We start from the raw sequence: 12118 nt of genomic DNA on the forward strand, positions 1-12118 counted from the left end.
TATAATAGAATCAGGGGCATAGAAAGGGAATGGACTGACTATTCTTGGGGGGGAAAGGGGTGTGGGGGATGCGGGAAGAGACTGGACAAAAATCGCGCACCTATGAAAGAGGACAGTGGTGGGGGGGGTGAGGGCGGAGTGTGGGAGGGGAACCGGGTGGAGGGGAGCTATTGGGGGGAAAAAAGAGGAACAAATGTAATAATCTGAACAATAAAGATTTAATAAAAAAATAAAATGTCATGTTCTGATTGGCTATTGCTTGAATATGAAAATACAATTGTTTTTAAAATAAACTTTGTATTTTAGAACACTTTTAGATTTACAAAAAATTTGTAAGGATACTACAGAGTTACTACATTCCTCATACCCAGTTTCCTCTGCTATTAACATTAGCATGGCATATTTGTTACAATTAATGCAACAACATTGATACATTATTATTAACTAAAGTCCCTACCTTATTCAGATTTCTTTCATTTTCCCCTAATGTCCTTTTTCTGTGCCAGGGTCTGATCTGGGACACCATATTATATTTAGTTGTCATGTCTCCTTGTGTTTCTCTTGGCTAAGACAGTCTCAGACTTCCCTTAGTTTTGATGACCTTGTCCTTGACAGTTTTGAGGAGTACTAATCAGGTATTTGGTAGAATGTCTCTTAATTGGGGTTTGTCTAATGTTTTTCTCATGATTAGAGTGGGTAATATGTTTTTGAAAGAAAGATCACAGAGATAATATATATCCAGGGTATTATAAGTACATACTATCAATATGACTTTGACCTTGATAACCTGGCAGACATAATGTTTGCCTTTCTGGAATGTCATATCATTTGTATCATACAGTGTTTCACCTTTCAGGCTTCTTCTTTCACTTAGCAGTGTGCATTGAAGGTCTATCCATGTCTTTTCATACTTTAATAGTTCATTTATTCTTAGTATTGAACAATATTCCATCATATGTTTGTACTACAGTGTGTTTAGTCATACACCTGTCAACGGATATCTTAGTTACTTCCAGTTTTTGACAATTATGAATACAGCTGCTATAAACTTTATTGTGCAAGTTTTTGTGTGGACATAAGTTCTCAAATCAGCCCAGTAAATACTTTGGAGCACAATTGCTGAGTCATATGGTAAAACTATCTTTAGCTTTATCAGAAAGTGCCAACCTCTCTTCCTAAGTGACTCTACCATTTTGCATATCTACCAGCAATTAATGAGTTTCTCTTGCTCCACAGCCTTGTCAGCATTTGGCATTGTCAGATTTTGTATTTTAGACTTTATAGTAGGTGTATAGTGATAGCTCACTGTTTTTATTTTTAATTCTCCAATGACAGATGATGTCATATATTTATTTGCCATCTGGATATCTTCTTTGGTGAGGTATCTATTTAGATCTTTTGCCCATTTTTTCATTGTTTTACTTATTGTTGTCTTAAAAAAATTTTGTATATTTTAGATACACATTCTTGTCAGATAGATATGTGCTTTGCAAATATATTCTCCCAGTCTGAGCTTTATATTTTCATTTGTTTTTAGCAGTGTTTTTTGCAGAGCAGACATTTTAATTTTTGATAAAGTTCAACTTGCTAACTTTTTCTTTCATGGATTGTGATTTTGGTGCTGTATTTAAAAACTCTTCATCAAACCCAAGGACACATATTTTTCTACTGTTTTCTTCTAGCAGTTGTGTAGTTTTGCATTTTATACTTAAGGTCTGTGATCTATATTGAGTTAATTTTTGTGAAAGATGTAAAGTCTGTATTTAGGTTCACTAATTTGCATAAGGCCATCCTAAATTTGTTCCAGCACCATATGTTGAAAAACTGCCCTTCTCTGTTGTCTTTGCTCTTTTTTCAAGTTCAGTTGCCTATATATGTGTGGGCCTATATATAGCTCTTCTTTCTGTTCCATTGATCTATTTTTGTTTATTCTTTTGCAAAACCATGCTGTCTGAAGGAGTTGCTATTACTTTGTTTTCTTCAATATTGTATTGGCTATTCTGGATCTTTTGCCTTTCCATGTAAACTATAGAATCCGTTTATTGCTATCTACAAAATAACTTTCTGAGATTTTAATTGGGTTTGCATTGAATTTTAGATCAAGTTGGGAAAAATTGGCATCTTATCAATATGAAGTGTTTCAATCCATTCATGTAGAATGTTTCTTCATTTATTTAGATTTTTTATTGCTTTCATCAGTATTCTACAGTTCTCTGCACATAGTGTGCATTAATTTTGGAGAGTTCTAGGACATTACTTTAAATATTTCTCATGTTTATTTTCTTCTTTTTTCTCCTTCTGGTATTTCAGTTATACCCACAGTTCTTGGATATTCTGTTCTATATGTTTTTATTCTTTTATTTCTCATTGTATTTCAATTTGGGATGTTTTTATTGACCTGTCTTCAAACTCAGTGTCTTATCCTTGACTTTGTCGAGTCTACTGATCAGCCCATCAAGGGCACTTTTCATTTATGTCACAGTATTTTGTGTTTTTAGCTTTCTTTGTTATTCTCTCAGACTTTCTGTCTCTCTGCTTACATTATACACCTGTTACTGCATATTGTTTACTTTTTCCATTAGTGCCCCTAAACAGTTAATCATAGTTACTTAAAATTTTCTGTTGGATACTTCCCATTCCATGCAATATCTGAGTCTGATTCTGACCCTTCATGGTTCTATTTTTGCTTGATTTTTCATGTCTTATAATTTTTTGTTGAGGGTGAATCAGATTGTAGTGGGTATTGGTTAATTGAGGTTAAAGAGGCCTTTAATGTGAATGTTTATGTTACTTTGCTAGAGGAGTTGAGTTGTGTTCAATGTTTGTTGTAGCTGTAGGTTCCAGAGGCTTCAGATTCCTCGATTGTCCTGATTTTTTGTATCTCCTCTTGACTTTAGGTTCCCTACCTACTCCTCCTCAATAAGACTGCAACCTGAGCTTTTTCAGTTGTAATTCACTGTGATTATCCTGGAATCCTGTTAGTGTGCTTGTTAGGAGAGGGGGAAGGAATATCCTATATAATAAAAAGCCAGCCACTATAAGCGTAATGACCAGAACGACCAGAGACCAGAACCACCACAGCCCCTCGCCGGGCTGGCCCCGCCCCCAAGTAAGCGGTTAGGGATGATCAGGCAGGCAGACAGAGTGGTTAGGGGCGATCAGGTAGGCAGAAGGCCCCTCACTAGGCTGGCCCTGCCCCCAAGCAAAGAAAGAGGGAGGCCCAGGCCACCAGTGGTGACGCTGTAGTAGGTGTGCTGCAGCCCAGCGATCATCCCACAGAGGGAGGCCCAGGCCAGCCAAGCCATCGCACTCCACACCTGTCGCCTGCAGAGGGAGGCCACCTGTGGCAGGAGGGAGGCAGCGCTACACAGATGGCAAGCAGTGACAGCAGTGGGAGTGAGGCCAACTGCCTGCAGCCGGGGGAAGGAAAGCCCCAATAGGCCCTGATCTCAGGCCAGGCCTAGGGACCCTACCTAAGGGATCCCAGATTGTGAGAGGGTGAGGGATCCTCCTGAGTGCACGAATTTTCATGCACCGGGCCTCTAGTCTTCTATATATATAAAAGGCTAATATGCAAAGTGTCCCCTCAGGAGTTCAACTGGGAGAACAGAAGTTTGATTGTTTGCTATGATGTGCGCTGACTACCAGGGGACGGCGTGAAACATGGCGGCAACTGGTGGCAGTGACGGTGGGGTGCTGAGGAAGCAAGGGGAGGAGGAGGCAGGGACGTGGGGGCGGGGGGAGGTAACCACACAGTGGCAGCGTGTGGGTGGTGAGGGAAGGAGGGAGGCGGGGAGGCAGGGAGGCAGGGAACCTGATCGGCCCTGATTGCCGTTCAGGTCTAGGGACCCTACCCATTCATGAATTTTGTGCACCGGGCCTCTAGTGTTCTATAGTCATGTACTTTAAATCTCAGTCTTTTAGTGCATCTGTATCTCTGGACTCTGATATTACCTGTGTTTTTCAATGATATAACTTCGTTAATTTGTTTGTTTGTTTGTTTGTTTGTTTGTTTTTGTGACTACTTATGTGGAACCGGAAGGCTAGAGGTGATAGAGTGGAAGGAATACCCTTCCCCAGCTGGGATAAGCTCTGGTAAAGTTTTGTTCACTTGAAGAGAAAGCCTTTTTATGGGGAATGCTCTGGGCATATTTTACAATAAATACTTTTTTCCTGTCAAAGACAAAAGGGATCCTTTTTCAGATCTTCACTGTGAAAATCAAGTGGGGTTCCTGAAGGTAAATATGGGGGCCGTCTAAGAATGTGGCCCCTAGGATCTTCTCCCTCTCATGTTAATGCACACTCAACTTCCAGCATTGCATCAACATTATCATTTAAATGTTTTAATCATTTATGATTTAAGAGGCTTCTGCTCCAGGTGAGCATACCTCAGTTGTGACTCTGGATTTGCCTTTCTTCTCATATTTTAGGGTGCCAACACACTCGGCACCTCACTATCCTGATGTTTTCACAAAAAGTCTTTGATTTTCAGTTTAGTCATCTTTTTCTTCTTGTAACAATGGGGATGATGTCTTCTAAGTTTTTTACATGTCAGGGCTGAAACCAGAAGTTTTACAATTTATTTTTATATATTTATCTGGTATTCTATACCCTTGCTAAATTTACCTGTTAGTTCTAGTGGTCTTTTTGTAGATTCCGTTTGATTTTTCTACACACTCAATTAGGTCATCTGCAAATAAAAACAATTTTATTTGTTCAATCTGCATGTTTTTTGTTCTTTTCTTATCTGTTGTGCTGGCTAGAATATCAAGTTCACAGTTGAATGGAAATGAAGTGGACATTCTTCAGTATTTTCACATCCAAGGGGGGAGCGTTCAGACTCTCAGTAGTTAATGTGATATTAGCTGTACATCTTTCATCTTTCATAGATGACTTCTATCAGGTTGAAGAAGTTTTGTTCTATTCCTAAATTAATTAGAGTTTTTTGTTTATTTTTGTGTTGTTGTTTTTTTTCAGGAATGGATGTCCTTTGTCAAATCAGGGTATATTATGATTTCTATAGATTTCTGGTCTCAGTTAACTAATATTTTGTTTAAGCTATTCACATCTATTTTTATAATTGAAATTGGCCAACAATTTGCCTTATTGGGGTTTTTAAAAATGAGAATTTGGTATCAAGTAATGTAAACCTTATGATAATCTTTCCAATTCATTTTGTTTTCTTTCAATACCTGGAACAATCTATATAATATTTGAGTATTAGTACTTAGCAGTGAAGCCATTTGAGTCTGAACTTTCTCTTTGAGGGAAGATTTTACTTAATTAATGAATGAAGGAACATTTAGAAAATTCTTCTTATGCCATTCAGTATGTATTTTTTAAATATATTTTTATTGATTTTTTTACAGAGAGGAAGGGAGAGGGATAGAGAGTTAGAATCATCAATCAGCTGCCTCCTGCACACCCCCTACTGGGGATGTGCCTGCAACCAAGGTACATGCCCTTGACTGGAATCGAACCTGCGACCCTTCAGTCCGCAGGCCGACGCGCTATCCACTGAGCAAAACTAGTTAGGGCTCAGTATGTATTTTTTTGAGGCATGTGTCCATATTCTGAAAATTAGAAAACATAATGTTGTTTATGTTACATTATCCTTCAACATTCTAATGTCCACAGAATCTGTAGTGATTTCCTCTTTTTCTAGTCTGTTGTTTTTAATAGTCTTTTCAAAGGACCAACGTTTTGCTTTGGTGATCCTCCCTCTTGTTTGTTTTATTATTAACTTTTGTTCTTTATTCTTACCTTTTATTTTCTTTTTTTCTAATTTCTTCAGATTAATGCTTACAGTATTACTTTTCAGGCTTTCTTTTTTCTCATATGTATATTTAAGTCCATAAAATTTCCTCTGTTCATTTAATTTTTGGCCTAACCTGTATTTTTATACACCTATATCTAATCTAGTAGATCCTAACTTCAAAATGTATCTGAAGCTGAGCATTTCTACCACTTCTGTTACAACCTTGCTGATATTAAAAGATATTTTGGTAGGTAGAGAATGCTAAAGGTTGGGAATTATTTTTATTTTAGCACTTTGATAATACTCTGCCACTGTCTTCTGACTTTTATTCTTTCTGCTGAGAAGTCAGCTCCAAATTTGTTTTTCAAATATCAATAGCTTATATTTTATAATGCACTCCCATTTATCATACGTTTCCTATTTACTTATACAAAAGACAAAGAATTACAAAGAACCTACTTAGGAGCTGTAAAATCCAACTACATTCAATATAGTTAAAATACTGTTCTCCATTTTGTCAATTGATGAGAAAATGACTAGTTTTATTCTATTTGTATACTCTACTTATTAAAAGTTGAGTCCTGAGAACAGTTCAAAACATGTCTAGATTTCAATATCTCTAAATTGAGTACATTTTCTAGGCCAAATCAGCCAAAATGAAGTGCATCCATTGCTGTTTGGGTTTCACTGCTGATAACAAAATCCCCAGGGTTTCAAAGCGAATATTCATTACAGTAGGTCCTTGTGTTACATCGGAGATCTGTTCCTATGACGCGACGTAACTCGATTTTCGCCGTAAGTCGGAACCCACCTACATAAGCACCTACGTCACTCACATGGAGCACATACACAGCAGTAATGAAGTGAAACAGTAAAAAAAAATTTTAAAGAAAGATAACAATTCCTGATCTTTATTTGTGGTAAATAAATGAAAAACTTAAAGCACATATGTACATACACCGAAATGACAGAACTTTTTTTTTATAAATACTCTAAATGGTAGATTGCAACATAACCACAAAATGACGTACATCAAGTCCAACATAACCCGAGGACTGCCTATATTTGTGTTTCTATACTGCTTAAATAAATTTTCTAAATAGGTATAGTATTTTAGTAGCAGAATTTTTCTGTTTGGGTTTCCATGTCAGATACATTAACACTTGTGAAAAGCTGGCATGTTTTCAGAATACTTCCTAGAAGCAGATTATAAACAAACAAACAAACAAAAAAAGTTCGTGTTTCTGCACCTGTACATCAAACATCTCAAGGTCCAAGAAGTAAGAATTCTCCATACAGTTGAATGACTGACAGAGCTATCTATACTAATAATAGAGGAATATGCAAATTGTCTGGGACAACATCACAGTAACAGTAAGGACCGAACAGCAGGCTGTGTGGGGCAACCAGGCTGGCAGGGGGCTTAGCGAGGGACAACCAAACGACTGAAAAGCAGGCTGCCTGGGGCAACCAGGAAGGCAGGGGAGTTAATGAGGGATGACCAAATGACTGAACAGCAGGTGCATGGGGCGACCAAGCTGGCAGTGGGGTTAGTGAGGGACAACCAAATGATTGAATAGCAGGCTGCATGGGGTGACCAGGCCGGCAAGGAGGGCAGTTGGAGGCAACCAGGCCAGTGGCGGTGGGCAGTTGGGGGCGACCAGGCCGGCAGGGGGGGCAGTTAGGGGCAATCAGGCAGGCAGGCAGGCAGGTGAGCAGTTAGGAGCCAGCGGTCCCAGATTGTGAGAGGGATGTCCGAGTGGTCCCAGATTGGAGAGGGTGCAGGCTGGGCTGAGGGGGACCCTGTCCCCCCACCCCCCATGCACGAATTTTGTGTACCAGGCCTCTAGTCTGTTAATAAAAAGTTAGTTTGGGTTTGTGTGTTCAGTGATTCCCAGACAGGTTTAATATGAGTTTGGGTGTTTGAGCCTAAAAAAGATTTCAATATTAAAATCTATTCCAGGTAACATGATATCCTGTCTAATAAAGAGGTGATATGCAAATTGACCATCACTCCAACACACAACATGGCTGCCCTCGTGGACACCGGATGGCTGCCACAAAATGGCCAGCAGGGGAGGGTAGTTGTGAGCAATCAGGCCGGCAGGGGAGAGCAGTTGGGGGGAACCAGGCCAGCAGGGGAGAGCAGTAGGGGGGAACCAGGTCTGCAGGGGAGGGCAGTTGGGGGGGACCAGGCCTGCAGGAGAAGGCAGTTGGGGGCAACCAGGCCGGCAGGGGAGGGCAGTTACGGGTGACCAGGCTGGCAAGGAAGAGCAGTTAGGGGTGACTGGGCCAGCAGGGAAGGGCAGTTGGGGGTGACCAGACCAGCAGGGGAGCAGTTAGGCATCTATCAGGCTTGTAGGGGAGTGGTTAGGGGGTGATCAGGCAGGCAGGCAAGCAAGCGGTTGGGAGGCAGCAGTCCTGGATTCTGAGAGGGATGTCCGACTGCCCGTTTAGGTGGGATCGGGCCTAAACAGGCAGTCGGACATCTCTTGAGGGGTGCCAGATTGGAGAGGGTGCAGACTGGGCTGAGGGACACACACACACACCCGTGCACAAATTTCATGCACTGGGCCTCTAGTTTTATGTAAAAAATCCAAAAGAATTTACCACAAAAATCTGGAGCTAGCCCTAACTGGTTTGGCTCAGTGGATGGAGCGTCGGCCTGCGGACTCAGGGGTCCCGGGTTCGATTCCGGTCAAGGGCATGTACCTTGGTTGCAGGCACATCCCCAGTGGGGAGTGTGCAGGAGGCAGCTGATCGATGTTTCTCATTGATGTTTCTGGCTCTCTGTCCCTCTCCCTTCCTCTCTGTGGAAAAATCAATAAAGTATATTTAAGGGAGAAAAAAAAGAAGGAAAAAAAATCTGGAGCTAATAAGCAGTCATAACAAGGTTGTAGGATGCAAGGTTAATATACAAGGTCAATTGCTTTCCAATACCAGCATTGAAGAACTGGAATTTGAAATTTAAGATAATATCATTTATATTAGCACCCCCCCAAAGAAATAATTAAGTATAAATCTAACAAACTATGTGTAAAATCTGTGTAAAACTATAAAACTCTTGTGGATAAAATCAAAGAACTAAATAAATTATAGATATTTCATATTTATGGATAGGAAAACTCAGTATTGTCATGATGAACAACTAGACATCCATGTGCAAAAATAATAACTCTTAGACAAAGTTATCATACCCTTCAAATTAACTCAAAATGCACCATAGACCAAAAGGAAATGCAAAACTTTAAAATTTATTGAAGATAATATAGGAGATGAGATTGGGCATGGTGATGACTCAGTACAATACTAAAGGCACAATCCATGAAAAAAATAAACTGTACTTCATTACAATGAATGTTTTGTTTTGTTTTTGCTCTGCAAATGAAAATGAGAAGACAAGCCACAGACTGGGAGAAAATACTCGTAGAAAACACATTGAATAAAAGACTGTTACTTAAAATATATTTTTTTAAAGCCTTGAGAACCAAGATGGCAGTGTAGGTAAATGTGGTACTTGCTGCCTCCCACAGGCACATCAAAATTACAACTAAAATACAGAACAACCATCATTCAAAATTACCTGAAATCTGCCCTAACCAGTTTGACTCAGTGGATAGAGCGTCGGCCTGCAGACTGAGGTTCGATTCTGGCAAGGGCATGTACCTTGGTTGCGGACACATCCCCAATAGAGGGTGTGCAGGAGGCAGCTGATCAATGTTTCTCTCTCATCCATGTTTCTAACTCTCTATCCCTCTCCCTTCCTCTCTGGAAAAAAAAAATTACCTGAAATCTGGTTAAATTTAAGTTCTACAACTAGAGAATTAAAGAAGAAAGCACACTGAGACTGGTAGGAGTGGCAGAGGCACAGAACGGGTTGGTCTGACAGCCATGTGTGGCATGGTTTTAATTAGAAGGAATATCACAGCTGTGGATGCCTCCTGTGAGGAGTAAGGGGTCCCAGCACCACACCATACCCCTCAACCCAGGTTTCCAATGCCGGAAAGAGAAGTCCCAGTAACTTCAGGCTATAAAACCTGAAGTGAGGATTGTATGGTCTGAAGCTGCCCACTGGGTGCACTGGCTATGGGGCCTCCCAGGAGGTGCAAAGTCAGCCACTGCCCGGGAGCACTCAGCACAAACTGCAGAGCAATCTCAGATGGCTGCTACTTGTGTTTGGCTTGGAAGTGCCCAGGCAAAGCCAAGCTGTCTTGGGCCTATTATTGATAGACTAGAGACCTGGTGCATGAAAATTCGTGCATGGGGGGGGGGCGCGTCCCTCAGCCCGGCCTGCATCCTCTCGCAGTTCAGGAGCCCTCAGGGGATGTCTAACAGCTGCCTCCCTCTGCAGGAGGCGACCAGGTGGGCTGATCAGGGGACGGCGCCTGCCAGGCGAGCAGCCGGACCCGCCCCCTTGATTACCCTCCGCCGTAGCTGGTTGCCACCGCCCCTGATCACTGTCCCCTCCCTCTGCCCGATGGCACACGCCTTGGCTGGCCTGGTGCTGCCTCCTCTCCGGCTCTGCCCCCCGCCGACCAGCCGTTCTGCCATTTGGTCGATTTGCATATTAATACTTTTATTATATAGGATATGGGGCATGCTGATGCCAGCTGCTGCTTGTTGGAGAGATTTTTGGAAAATCTGAAGCCTGAGCCAGGACAGGTCATTCATTTGGGAAAGTGTGGGTGGGGCTGCAAATTGGATGGGGTAGGGTCTTGGAATCACCAGGATGGAGCATACAGCATGAGCCAGGTTTATGGAAACTCAGATATGGCTGCCAGTAAGCTCTGTGATGAGGGAGGTCTCAGCATAGGAACAATGACCCCTACGAGCTCCCCTGTCTTGGAAAAAGCTGCCCCCCAGTTCTTGTTCCAATGCCAGACAATCCAGTTCCTTCCCATATGTCCCTGGACCTCCCCCCTCTACCCCCGCCCCAAGCTGCTGCCCTAGTGCTGGATCTCAGAGTGAGGGAGTCTGAGTAAGTTTGTACACCGACCCTTTAAGACAGTGGTTCTCAAACTTGGCTGCATATTAGAATCACCTGGGAATCTTTTTAAAATCCTGATTTCTGGGCCTCATCCTCCGGAAATTCTGTTTCTTTGTTACTAATGTTGTGGCCTCACCCCATAACAAAGAAACAGAATTTCCAGAGGATGAAGCCCGGAAATCAGGATTTTAAAAAGATTCCCAGGTGATTCTAATGTGCAGCCAAGGTTGAGAACCACTGCTTTAAGAGGAACTACCTGGGTCTCCAGCAGCCTCCATGTCACTGAGCCACAATCTCCACTAGTGTTTACAGCCTGAAGTTATGGGCACTTTTCTTCCTTGCTCTGGAACCCTAAGCTGGGGGGTCTGGAGTGGGACTCCTACCCCTTGCTCCTCATGGGAGGCCTCTGCAGCTGTGATATCCCTCCCAGTGAAAAAAAACAACCACCACACATCAGTGTCACACCAGCCTGCTCACTCATCCGCCCCTCCTATCAGTCTCAGTGTGCTTTCTTCTTTACTTCTCTAGTTGGACTTCCATTCAGCCAGATTTCAGTTGGTTCTGAATGATGCTTATTCTGTATTTTAGTTGTAATTTTGATGTGGTTGTGAAAGGCAGCGAGTAATGGCATTTACCTACACCACCATCTTGGTTCTCCCAATTCCCTTAATATTAGTGTTCAAGTTTTTCATTGATGTTTTTTTAGTCTACGATTTTATATATTATGTTAGCTGTTATTTCTTTGACTATTGCAGTGGTTCTCAACCTTCTGGCCCTTTAAATACAGTTCCTCATGTTGTGACCCAACCATAAAATTATTTTCATTGCTATTTCATAACTGTAATGTTGCTACTGTTATGAATCGTAATGTAAATATCTGATATGCAGGATGGTCTTAGGCAACCCCTGTGAAAGGGTCATTTGACTGCCAAAGGGGTCGCGACCCACAGGTTGAGAACCACTGGACTATTGTGTTTATTCTTTCCTTCTGGTATTTTGATTGGGTGAATATTGAACCTTCTCATTCTGTTTTTTAATGGCATTTAACCCCTCTCTTTTATTTATTTCCTATGCTCTATCATAGATAATTTCCACTGATCTGCTTTTTTTCCACTTACTAATTGTCTCTTCCATTGTGTCTGTTGTGTTCTTAAACTTGTCTATTTATGTGTTTTTTAATTGTTTCAGTTATTTTAGTTTAATTTTTTGAAGTTCTCTTTAAAATCTTTTGGTTCTTTTTCCTTTTTATGATGTATTCTATTACTTATTTTATGTCTCAGTATTTAAACATAACTATTTTTTTATCCTTACCTGAGGACATATTCATTGATTTTTAGAGAGGGGAAGGGAGAGGGAGCTTGAGAGAGAGAAGT

General features: G+C 41.3%; 1 protein-coding gene across 1 annotated transcript in view; it reads left to right on the top strand.

Annotated features, from left to right (window-relative positions):
* Positions 1 to 12118, top strand: part of LOC102248012 (testis-specific gene 10 protein) — a 123562-nt gene that overhangs the window by 38185 nt on the left and 73259 nt on the right. The window lies entirely within an intron of this gene.

Source organism: Myotis brandtii, unplaced genomic scaffold, assembly GCF_000412655.1.
Source record: "Myotis brandtii unplaced genomic scaffold, ASM41265v1 scaffold1612, whole genome shotgun sequence".
Taxonomy (NCBI): domain Eukaryota; kingdom Metazoa; phylum Chordata; class Mammalia; order Chiroptera; family Vespertilionidae; genus Myotis; species Myotis brandtii.